This window comes from Periplaneta americana, chromosome 2 (assembly GCF_040183065.1).
Source record: "Periplaneta americana isolate PAMFEO1 chromosome 2, P.americana_PAMFEO1_priV1, whole genome shotgun sequence".
NCBI classification, from domain to species: Eukaryota; Metazoa; Arthropoda; class Insecta; order Blattodea; family Blattidae; genus Periplaneta; species Periplaneta americana.
The window spans coordinates 205942301-205954503 of NC_091118.1; the positions used below are offsets into that span (position 1 = coordinate 205942301).

At 30.9% G+C, this 12203-nt stretch overlaps 1 non-coding gene across 1 annotated transcript; it reads left to right on the forward strand.

The window, feature by feature from the left end:
* Positions 1-8647: 8647 nt before the first annotated feature.
* On the forward strand, positions 8648-8721 carry TRNAS-GCU (transfer RNA serine (anticodon GCU)). The gene has a single exon. It is a non-coding gene; the product is annotated as a tRNA-Ser (tRNA).
* Positions 8722-12203: the final 3482 nt, after the last annotated feature.

A 12203-nucleotide genomic window follows, 5' to 3' on the forward strand; every position in this document is an offset into this window, starting at 1 on the left:
TCGTCTAGGCCTAAATCCGACACTGAAAGATATAACTTTACCCGTAAATTTGACCATATAACGCCTTCCCTCCAGTTACTTTCGTGGGTGCGTCTGAAGGAATGAAGAACAATACATTCACTGTCTCTTCTGTTTAGAATCATGCATACTTCTACTCCGAATTATCTGTTATCGCGCTTTCAATTTCTTACAACTCTTCGAAACCGACATCAAGCACTTCTTTCTATCCCTCATCATAGAACGTCTTTATACTCATCTTCCTATACTGTAGAAATACCTCGCCTCTGGAATTCGTTACCTAATGACGTCAGGGACTGCCGGACTTTATCACAATTCAAAATTAAATTGGAAAATTTTGTCTTAGTTAATGTTTTTAGGTATTGCTAGAAGTATTGATTTGTGTTTTTTTTTTCTTTTTCTTTTTTAATGTAGATTAAAATTGCAAGTTTCTTGTTTATGTTAGTTAATTAGTTAGGATACAATTAATTATGATACTTAATGACTCATTTAAAGTTTGTGTGACTGCAACCTGTGTATATTTTTGTATGGCTTTACTTTTTTATAGTGTTTTCTCTCTCTATTTCTTTATTTCTTGTGTAGCTTTATTTTGTATATAGTGCATTTTTTCTCTGTTTATTTCTATTATTGTATCTGTATTCCTGGTGTTGTGGAAGAGAAGGCCTGATGGCCTTAACTACACCAGAATAAATAAATAAATAAATAAATAAATAAATAAATAAATAAATAAATAATAATAATCATCATCATCGTATGGAACGACCAGCGTGGTGTCCTATACTGTTGCGATGATGGATCGTGTGTGAGTAACTTCGCATGCAGAATATTGCGTGCGGAATAATGAAACAATGGCACTTGGCGTTTTGTTTGCTTTGTTAAGAGTAATGATTAATCGAGTCACGAGCCGCTGCTGATGATTTATTTGTGGCAGGACAGTGACACTAAAATAATGCGACCTCTACACATGATGGAAGACGCAATTTAGAATTCGAACCAGCACAACCAGTGCGTATCGCGGCAAGAGACACTTTCATTTAAATTGCGTATCTCCGTGGTTATAGACGTATGGTGTATGACTCCACAAAAATATGTAAAAGTGATATATATTCTTTATTACATTGGTCATCATCTTCATCATCCATCATCATCATCATCATCATCATCATCATCATCATCATCATCATCATCATCATCATCATCATCATCATCATCATCATCATCATCATCATCCTCCTATAAACTATTCGGTTCAGGTCAAAGACCTTAGGCTTTCAGTAAGTGTTTATGTATTCTTCATTATGTTATTCAGAGTTCCAAAATTTTATGATTCCAGACAAAATTACTGGCCGATGTCTTAGAGAACGTTTCATTCATCACAAATATGCCTACAGAAATTCTGAGAACATACTTAATCCACTTTATTTACTACAGAAGAATATAATTAAAATGTGTTTTCATAAACCTATTGATTTTCCATCTCAAAAATAATTGTTTTTAGACTTTAATGTTCTTAAAATAATAAAAATTTATTATATTGTATTAATGAAATTCATACATCAAAATCGAAATAATTTTGAATTGTATTCTCATAGTTATGAAACAAAAGGTATGAATTCTTTAAGATTGTCTGAACTAAAATGCAACACTGCTGCAGTATTTAATCATAGTAGTAATTTAGGCCCAAGAATATATAACAAATTTATATTTAAATATCCCATTCTTGTCAATTCTAATAGTCCTAATATTAAATTAGAAAGTTATGTACGGATTTTATAAATAATGAACAATTGTAAATTTAAATTTATGTATTCTTATTGTGTAGTAGACATAAGACAAACTGTATTATATACTTCTTAATTTGAATTCAGGAATCTGCCCCTGAGAACGAGTTCACTCTTTTAGGAGTGAGCTAAAGTTTTTTCTGTTTTTATTATATTTTGTGTTACAATTATTAGCAAAATAAATAAATAAATGAATGAATGAATGAATAAATAAATAAATAAAAAATAAATAAATAAATAAATAAATAAATAAATAAATAAATAAATAAATAAATAAATAAATAAATAAATAAATAAATAAATAAATAAATAAATAAATAAATAAATAAATAAATAAATAAATCAGTGAGTGAATGAATGAATAAATGAATGAAAGAACGAACGAGTAAATGAACAAATACATAATAAATAAATAAATACATAAAAAATTAGTGAGTGAATGAATAAATGAATGAGTGAATGAGTGAGTGAATGAATGAATGAATGAATGAATGAATGAGTGAATGAATGAATGAATGAATGAGTGAATGAGTGAATGAGTGAGTGAATGAATGAATGAACGAACGAACGAACGAATGAAAGAACGAACGAGTAAACGAATTAGTAAAAGAACAAATACATAAATGAACAAATACATAAATGAACAAATACATAAATGAACAAATACATAAATGAACAAATACATAAATGAACAAATACATAAATGAACAAATACATAAATGAACAAATACATAAATGAACAAATACATAAATGAACAAATACATAAATGAACAAATATGTAATAAATAAATAAATAAATAAATAAATAAATCAGTGAGTGAATGAATGAATGAGTGAATGAGTGAATGAATGGATGGATGGATGGATGGATGGATGGATGGATGGATGGATGAATGAATGAATGAATGCATGAATGAATGAATGAATGAATGAATGAATGAATGAATGAAAGAACGAACGAGTAAACGAATTAGTAAATGAACAAATACATAAATGAACAAATATATAATAAATAAATAAATAAATCAGTGAGTGAATGAATGAATGAATGAATGAATGAATGAGTGAATGAGTGAGTGAATGAATGAATGAACGAACGAACGAACGAACGAACGAAAGAACGAACGAGTAAACGAATTAGTAAATGAACAAATACATAAATGAACAAATATATAATAAATAAATAAATAAATCAGTGAGTGAATGAATGAATGAGTGAATGAGTGAATGGATGGATGGGTGGATGGATGGATGGATGGATGGATGGATGGATGGATGGATGGATGGATGGATGAATGGATGAATGAATGAATGAATGAACGAACGACCGAACGAACGAACGAACGAACGAACGAAAGAACGAACGAGTAAACGAATTAGTAAATGAACAAATACATAAATGAACAAATATATAATAAATAAATAAATAAATCAGTGAGTGAATGAATGAGTAAATGAATGAATGAATGAATGAAAGAACGAACGAGTAAATGAACAAATACATAAATGGATAAATGTATAATTAATAAATACATAAATGAATGAATGAATAAATAAATAAATAAATAAATAAATAAATAAATAAATAAATAAATAAATAAATAAATAAATAAATAAATAAATAAATAAATAAATAAATAAGTAAACGAGCTCATGAGTGAACGAATGCGCAGAGTGGATGGAAGTTTGGATAATGAATAGACAATAGACAGATAATAGATAATAAATAGTAAGATAAATAAATGAAATATATTGTATACCCATAATTAATTAGTTTCTTTATATAGGTTTAAGCGAAAATGAAACAAATCATTAAAATTGACACAAGTGTTTTTTCGTTCCCGAAACTGGTTGACGTATTTTAATCCTGCATACTGATGTAGGCCTATCCCTGTTAAGCATATCCTTTTTTTATCTCTGGGATATTAAAATTTATAATTTAGCACCTCCTAATAAGTCCACATTTCGCACAGAATGCGACTGAAAATAATTGTATGGAGAACGCAAAATAGTCTTTCATTGAATTCGAGTCTGTAGCGGGGAGTATTGCAGTTTTAAACCTCTCACTGCAGTAACATGTGGCCAAAAGATCAGCTCCTTCTCTTGGATGTGACGCTATTACGATTTCTTTACATTTCTATGTATCTTTTATCCACAACAACTAATCGAAACTCCTGCTATGACAATTTTTTTATCCCATTCCTGTATTTCCTTTTCGTATAACTGATGCCTAGACACGCTTACTTCGACCACGACGGAACCTTTATGGCGTGCTGTACATCTCGTGGAAATCGATTGCTATAATCCCTACAGGGGTGAGGGCAACAAGAAGTCCATCTTGCGTCGACCATTAGCTCCACCCATGCCCGCACTCAACACCATCCCCAAGTATCAACCACAAACCCAAATTCCCAAGGCGCCCGACATTTCTGGGCACTTCAGATAGGCGGGAACAGAGCTGCAATTCGAAATGATACCGCTTTAATCTCGGCTCATAACGACACATCATCTGTTTCTCAAATAATGAGACGGTATCCATGTCTTTAAGGAGGGTGTATGGTTAATGCACCATCTTTGTTTTTGTATAGAGAAATATCATTCCTGCAACAACTTAAATTTGAGGTTAGTTTTTTAGAAATAAATTTGGAGCCAAAATTTTGGGAGAATAACAGCATAGAGTACACACATACGTAGTGTTCTGCCAAATGGTAGCCCAGAATTATCCAATCTCTTCTACTTTCTGCTTTCCTCTTAGACTTCTCATATCCCTTAGTATCGTCTCTTCTTCTGCTAATAAATAGATAGATAAATAAATAAATAAATAAATAAATAAATAAATAAATAAATAAATAAATAAATAAATAAATAAATAAATAAATAAATAAGTAAGTAAGTAAGTAAGTAAATAAATAAGTAAGTAAATAAATAAGTAAGTAAATAAATAAGTAAGTAAATAAATAAGTAAGTAAATAAATAAGTAAGTAAATAAATAAGTAAGTAAATAAATAAGTAAATGAGTAAGTAAGTAAATGAGTAGTAAGTAAATGAGTAAGTAAATAAAAATAAGTAAATAAATAAATAAGTAAATGAGTAAGTAAATAAAAATAAGTAAATAAATAAATAAGTAAATGAGTAACTAAGTAAATGAGTAACTAAGTAAATGAGTAAGTAAGTAAAAAGTAAGTAAATAAAATAAATAAATAAATAAGTAAATAAATAAGTAAATAAATAAGTAAATAAGTAAATAAATAAATAAATAAATAAATAAGTAAATAAGTAAATAAATAAGTAAATGAGTAAGTAAATGAGTAAAAAAGTAAGTAAGTAAATAAGTAGAGAGAGAGAGAAGGAGGGAGATAGATATGTAAATAAACAAACAAAGAAATAGAGAAATAAATAAAGTTTACTTATTAATTTATGTATATATGTACTGTATGTGTGTATATGTATATATATATATATATATATATATATATATATATATATATATATGCCTACACTTAAAGAAATAAGCACATACATATATACATAAGTAAATCATTAAACAAGTAAACAAAGTAACAAGTACATACATAAATACATAAGTAAATAAATATAAAAATAAATAAGTAAATAAATAGGTGAGTGAGTGAATAAGTGATGAATGAATGAATGAATGAATGAATGAATGAATGAAGAGGCAGGCAAGCAGACATAGATAGACGGACAGACAAAGAATCAAAGGAACAAACAAACATTTTCCTCCGACCTTGTTCTTTAAGTAGCCTACAATCTATAGGGCACGGTTGTAAAGTTCCCAGACTACTGCACATGAAAACCGGGTTTCTCCACTTTATCCCACAAATAATGAAATCTAATTGTCTTCAATTTTTTGTTCCCCAGTTGTGTAAACATGCCGTATTTTCCAGCGTTTCAACAGAATGCATTCTTGTCCGCCTGTAATTATGTCACCACTGTTGCACCTGGGTTCCCAGCAATTAGCCCCTCTATCAGGTTCAGCTGAGCCGTAGCAACCGTAATCAGGGGGTGGTAAATATTTTGGATCGTATAGGTATTTATCATACGTACAGTTATTTAGTTACCCGTTACTTCTCTCTGTAAGGAATCATGTTTTCCACACGTATAGAGGAGATGTTTCTCTCCTGTAATAGGCTATAAATATCAGCAATATTTCGTTATGGAAAAACATCGCCGTGAATTTCTCGTGAATATAAAACCACTTTTCATTTTAGTGTTGCCAGTGCTGACAACATAAGCCCTTTGGAGCTATATTTTTACTGAAACTGGCATTTTTCATATGCAGTATTATAGATAATTGACAAGGTCCGGCGGGTTGTATTTCAGGAGTCTGTGTAATGAAACCGACCAGAAATTGGACTGAAAAGCATTAATCAAAGCATACAGGAATAACACGCGACATCTTCGCAAACATTTACTGTTCTATATTGACGATATCATAATATAATGACATAATCACCAATAAAATTGTATTCAAATTTATTCTCATTTTAATATATAAACATTTAATTTAGAATACTAGAGTGATTTATATAGAACTGACACAGTTCTTTCTTTAATTATTCCGTTGGAAATTCATTCAATGACCCAATTTTAGCACCAAATTAAGCAGAATGTTCTGGAGTTTCGATTCCTTTTCACTAGATGCGCAGATGTTTATGTTTTATTCCTATTGTTGGCAGCACTGACTCAATTTTAGCAGCAAATTAAGCAGAATGTTCTGGAGTTTCGATTCCTTGTCACTAGATGCGCAGATGTTTATGTTTTATTCCTATTGTTGGCAGCACTAGATGCGCAGATGTTTATATTTTATTCCTATTGTTGGCAGCTGTTTTCGACATTTTGTGTCAACGTGAAAATGCAGTACACATTAAATCAACGACTCTTCCTTGTGAAGCAATACTGGATTAAGAATTTAATTACAGCTACTCAAAGGGCATATCAGAAAGAATCTGGTGTTCGCAATCCTCCCAAAAGAAACAAAATACTGGGACTGGTAAACAAATTGGAAACAACAGGATCTTTGGTGAGTGAAAAGGGCAAGCATCGTTCATCTAGGCTTCCCACGATTGTTGTTGACGTAAGAGCACGACTGGAGCAGTCACCCAAATAATCATTAAGACGTTTGTCGCAGGAGACAGGGTACACCTACTCAATGTGTCAGAGAGCTGCGAAAAGTGCAGGCCTAAAGCCATATAGGGTTACGGTTGTTCATCAGCTACAGGAACCAGATAAGGATAAAAGATAGAGGTAAATAATCTCCCAAAATTCCTCTACATTTTAGGTATAATAAGTTGTCGCTAGCACAATTCGTTTTGAAACAATTAATGAAAGAAATGTGTCAGTTCTATATAAATCACTCTGTATTATTTTAATATATCAGAGAATAATGTTCAGATGCTGTTTTTTACCTACAAAATGCAATTGAAGAGCTTTCTCCCAAAACGAGTTAAGTCCATTTTCAGTAATTTGACAGGAAGGACAATTATTGTGGATGCCGTTTCAATTTATGCTGGATTTCCTGGTGGTTTCTTATTGTTGTACATAAATATGTTTTCAGCATAGAGAAAATAATAAATCCTTAATTGAAATCTACGTTTTAAATAGCACCATTTCTGAATATCTGTTTTCAGAACTTGGGAGGGGTGTTAGTAGGAGGAAGAAGAATAAAGTGCATAAGATTTGCTGATGATATGGCGTTGTTAGCAGAAGAAGAAATTATACTAGGCCTAAAAGATATGCTACTAGAGCTAAATGACAGCTGTGAGCAGTATGGAATGAAGTTAAATGCGAACAAGACGAAGACCATGGTCATAGGAAGAAAAATAAAGAAGGTAAACTTGCGAATTCTAAATGAGGCAGTAGAGCAAGTGGACAGCTTCAAATACTTGGGGTGTACTATAAGCAGTAACATGAGCTGCTGCCAGGAAGTCAAAAGGAGGATAGGAACGGCCAAGGAAGCTTTTAATAGAAAAAGGAACATTTTATGCGGACCTTTAGAAAAAGAACTAAGGAAGAGACTAGTGAAGTGCTTTATATGGAGTGTGGCATTGTATGGTACAGAAACATGAACATTACGACGAAGTGAAGAGAAGCGAATAGGAGCATTTGAAATGTGGATATGGAGAAGAATGGAACATGTGAAGTGGACAGACAGAATAAGAAATGACGCTGTGTTGGAAAGAATGGATGAAGAAAGAATGATGCTGAAACTGATCAGGAAGAGGAAAAGGAATTGGTTGGGTCACTGGCTGAGAAGAAACTGCCTAGTGAAGGATGCACTGGAAGGAATGGTGAACGGGAGAAGAGTTTGGGGCAGAAGAAGATATCAGAAGATATACGACATTAAGATATATGGATTATATGAGGAAAGAAAGAGGAAGGCAGAAAATAGGAAAGACTGGAGAAAGCTGGGTTTGCAGTGAAAGACCTGCCCTTGGGCGAACACTAAATGAATGAATGAATATGCAACTGAAATTGTAATAAAATAATGACTGTGTTACCGTGCAGAAATAAAGTAGAATGTAAATAAACGTGTCAAAATGGTGATTTTTATAATCTTAGCTCAGTAAACTACGCTGGGAATTGTGTAAACTAATTGGTAGGCAGTGTAGCTACATAAGAATGAAATTAACAGAAATTTGTAACATAAATCTGATATGCATATCTGGCTTTCAGGTGGTAGCTCCCAGTAAAGCAGGTTTGAATAATTTCAAGGAAAAATTGTCGCACAGCATTTGTGTGCACTCATAGTTGAGTTCTGGCGTCTTGTCAGCTCATGTGAGTTGTGTGGATATAAAGGAAAAATTGTGATGGTGTCGTGTTTAGTTCCTGGGGTAGCTCAGTCGGTAGAGCGTTCGCGCGCTAAGCGAAGGGTCCCGGGATCGATACCCGGTCCCGGAACAATTTTTCCTTGAAATTATTTAAATCTGATATGTTTGAAGTACATTCAAAAACCAAGAACAAGAAAAGAAAGTGGAAAGTTTCTCTTCAAAAATGACTGGTACAACGCAACAGAAAGTCAGAAATCCAAAGACAGAACCCTAACCAGATATGAATTACATTGTGAAGATTCACAACGGGAGATGTAAAATCAGCAAAAACAATTAATGCACTAAACTTTTTTTTTTCACAGTTTGATAACCTTTCAAAGCTTATAGGAAATGGACGGAAAGAAGAAAGATTTCGAGGAATATGACGATTACTATCCCTCGATAACACTGAACTATATTTCTAATTTCTTAAGCTAAATGGTTGCGATAGAACGATTTGGTACAACACTAGCTATTTAGCAAGCTCAGTTCTCACGATTAATAATAATAATAATAACAATAATAATAATTATAATGATAATAATGATAATAATGATGATAATAATAATGATAATAATGATGATGATAATAATGATAATAACGATAATAATGATGATGATAATAATGATAATAATAATGATAATAATAATGGTAATAATAATACTAATAATAATAGTAGTAGTAATAATAATAATACTAATAATAATAATTTTAATAACAATAATAGTAATAGTAATAATAATAATAATAATAGTAATAATAATAATAATAATAATAGTAATAATAATAGTAATAATAATAGTCAGGGAAAGGATTTATATGTAAATACATATTTACTTATAAAGCTAATATAATTTATATTTTGCATTATCTTTATGTTTCACAATGTGTAGGGTTGAAAAATCCTACTTTTATTTTCCATATTTTTCCATATTTTAGAGTTTAGTACATATTTTCGTTAATTTCCATATATTTTCCATATTTCATATAAAACAGTCCATATTATATTAGGTTTAACAATAAAACAAAACAAAATTCCATTAACTTTTAAAAATACATTTCAACAATAGAGATTTAAACACATGTTCAGTAATCCCTTTAACATCAGAGTTATTTGAAAATTAGCAGTCCTATCAACAATGGGAAAGTAAGTTACAAAACTGTATTAATTTAATTTAAAATTTTTAACAGACTTCAGTTGTGCAGCTCAACAGTTAAATGCCAGTCAGAGTACACATAGGTTCAGTTTTGTAAATCATACTATAAAGACGGTAAATATGCCAAAAGTACGTCATTCAGTCAATTTAAAATCAAAACTAACAAGTTACATTTCAGAATTTAAAGAAGATGGTTTATCAACTGACAATAAATTATTATTTTGTAATTTGTGTCAGTGTGCAGTATCATCTACACAAAAGTTCCTGGTGCAACAACACATTACAACTAGTAAACATCAGGCCAACAAACAACTAAATTCCAAGCAGAGACAATTGTTTTTAACACAACCAACAACATCGAATGTAAGATCTGAGTTTAACATCGACCTGTGCCGTTCTCTCATCTCTGCTGATATTCCTCTCTACAAACTAAAGAATAAGGTCTTCAGGGAATTCCTTGAAAAATATACTCAACATACAATCCCGGATGAGTCAACACTTAGGAAGACGTATGCTCCATCCATCTACGATGAGACAATACAGAAGATAAGAGATGAAATTAAAGATAGTTCAATTTGGGTTTCCATTGATGAGACTCCCGACAAAGAAGGTAGACTTGTTGGTAATGTAGTTATCAGTTTGTTAAGTGAACAATATTCTGAACGAATTCTTTTACATTGTGATGTTCTAGAAAAGTGCAATAACAAAACTATAGTTAAACTGTTCAACGAAGCTATGGGTATCCTGTGGCCAAAGGGTATTATGTACGATAATGTGTTATTCTTTATTAGCGATGCTGCCCCTTATATGGTCAAAGCTGGACAAGCATTATCTGTTGTATATCCTAAATTGACTCATTTTACTTGTGTGGCGCATGCATTTCATCGTGTGGCAGAAGTGGTCAGAGACAATTTCCCTAAAGTAGATTTGTTGATTTCATCAGTGAAAAAAGTATTTCTCAAAGCTCCCAGTAGAGTTAACGTGTTGAAAGAAATGTACCCTGAAATTCCATTGCCACCAAAGCCAATTTTAACTAGATGGGGTACATGGCTAGAAGCAGTTGAATATTATGCCGAACATATAGACTCTATTAACAATGTTCTCCTTGCATTGGACTCTGAAGATGCAGTCTCAATTGATACTGCGAAAACAGTTACCTGTGACATAAGTGTGAAGAATGACTTAGCTCACATTCAGCATACATTTTCATGCATCATAAAACGCTCAAAAGTCTCCAAAATAGGCACCTTTCACTATCTGAAAGTTTTGAAATTATAAATAGTACTGTGGAACAACTGAATCGTGGTAGAGGTAAAGTTGCAGATGCAGTAAGAGCTAAGGTGGACACTGTACTTTCAAAAAACCCTGGATATGAAGAACTACAAAAGGTTGTTGCTGTGATGAGTGGTGAATCAACAGTGAAGATTAACTTGGACTTATCCCCAGCAGACATTGTGAAATTGAATTATGTACCAGTTACTTCTTGTGACGTCGAACGCTCTTTTAGTCAGTATAAATCTATCCTCAGAGACAATAGAAGAAGATTCACTTTTCAGCACTTGAAAGAAATGTTTGTAACCTATTGTTATGGTAACAGACAATAAAAATTGTGTTTTGTTGAAACTACATTGGAAGATAAGGTACGTCCATTATATTTTTTGTTTAGTTTGATTAAAATGTACCAATATTTAACGTACATAGTCATTTTTTTATAATTTTAAGTCCATATTTAATTCCATATTTTGGTAAAAATCCATATTTAATTCCATATTTTGGTAAAAATAACTACATATATATTTACATATTTCATATATTTTTAGTCCATATAAATCCGTTCCCTGATAATAGTAATAATACTAATAATAATAATAGTAATCATAATAATAGTAATACTAATAATAATACTAATAATAATAATAATAATAATAATAATAATAATAATAATAATAATAATCATAATAATAGTAATACTAATAATAATAATAATAATAGTAATAGTAATAATAATAGTAATAATAATAATAATAATAATAATAATAATTATTATTATTATTATTATTATTATTATTATTATTATTATTATTATTATTGATATTTATGTGCTGGACAACAGCCATTGGCCAATAGAAGTCCAGCACAGTGATACAATTAATGCATTGAAATGAACAACTATGGTACAAATTAAATACTTGAGTTAACAACAAAATAAGGAACATAGATTACAATAAAATTCATTTACAAGAATTAAAACTATAAATTATTAGGGAAAGCAGTTGATTCGTACTACCAAATTATGTATAAGGATTATGCAAATAATATTAGCAAAGACGTTGCCATATTCTAATACTCCTATACATTGAATGGATCGAAATCGCCTACATGTAAGTTAGCATGTTTAATACATCTGGAGACCGGC